Raw genomic sequence first — 1,223 nt, 5'->3', positions numbered from 1 at the left:
AGAAAATGACCAGTAAACAATGGACAACATATGTTTTTAAAGTTTACAATTTCTATTTGCATTTCAAGTTATGAAAATGATTCGTTAAACATGTTTGTGGTTGTTGCAGTTAAAAAATTTTTTTCTATTTTTCTGATTTTAGATCAATTGTGTTAATACAGTAATTAGCTTTAAATAAATATTACCAGGTATGGCTGGTGTGGAAGGGTTTTTTTTTTTTTAATGATAGCATGTCTTAGCTTTGCAAAGCTCCACCTGGACAGACCACAAGTCTTCTGGAACAATGTCCTTTGGACAGATGAGACCAACATGGAGATGCTGGTCCATGATCACAGCACCCCCACACTAACTGTCAGCATAGTCCAGAAGGGCTGATTTGGGCTTGTTCTGCAGCCACAGGACCATAACACCTTAGTCGACCACAAAGCGTTCCTGAGTCAAATGTGAGGCCAGCTGTCGGACAGACCCAATTTGGATCATACAACAGGCCAATGAGCACAGCAGCAAATCTCCAACAGAATGGCTGAAAAAGGAGAGAATCAAGGTGCTGCAGTGGTCCAGAGTCCATGAAAGTCCATTGAACTGAAACTATGCCGTAATGAACAGTACACTTTCACATAAATATACATATTTTTAAAAAATCAAACATTAATTTTAGTGACATTTGACCCAGTGAATCCTTCACACACCTGGGATCACATGACTCCTGCAATGAAAAACCGCTTTAGCTGGCGTCGCAGCATCAGTCCAGTCGACGGTACATGGATAGAATAGTAACAAAAACAACACAGCAAGGATACGCCAAGAAGCTTCAAGTCTGTATTTTTACTGTAACTTTTCATTTGTTGCCTTTGTGTCTTAAGACTCATGTTTCATCAGTTTGTCATCACTTTTTATATTTCACTCATCATCGTCTGAAGGTTTTGTCTGCCTGCTAGTTTGTTGTGGCACATTTAAAATAAAATAAAAGACCTTTGACTCAGTAAAATATAATATTGGGGAGCTGGTTCTATTTTTGTAACCTGGATGTGATGCACACAGACAGTTAAGAAACGAGAACTACAAAAGAGTGCAAACAGTTTAATGAGTCATCTGGACAAAAACTCAACTTTCTCTTTATTCCATCAGCACTTTGACTATTTCGGCCTCCACCTGTTCTCAGATGTTGGGGAGGAACAGAAACAGAAGGAAAGCTGAGATGTTCTCCAATTATTTACAAGGCT

The sequence above is a fragment of the Pundamilia nyererei genome, unplaced genomic scaffold (assembly GCF_000239375.1).
Source record: "Pundamilia nyererei isolate P.nyererei 1_Seehausen unplaced genomic scaffold, PunNye1.0 scaffold00105, whole genome shotgun sequence".
In the NCBI taxonomy this organism is placed as follows: domain Eukaryota; kingdom Metazoa; phylum Chordata; class Actinopteri; order Cichliformes; family Cichlidae; genus Pundamilia; species Pundamilia nyererei.
The sequence above is the reverse complement of the archived record's forward strand: the minus strand, read 5'-3'. Positions refer to the sequence as shown.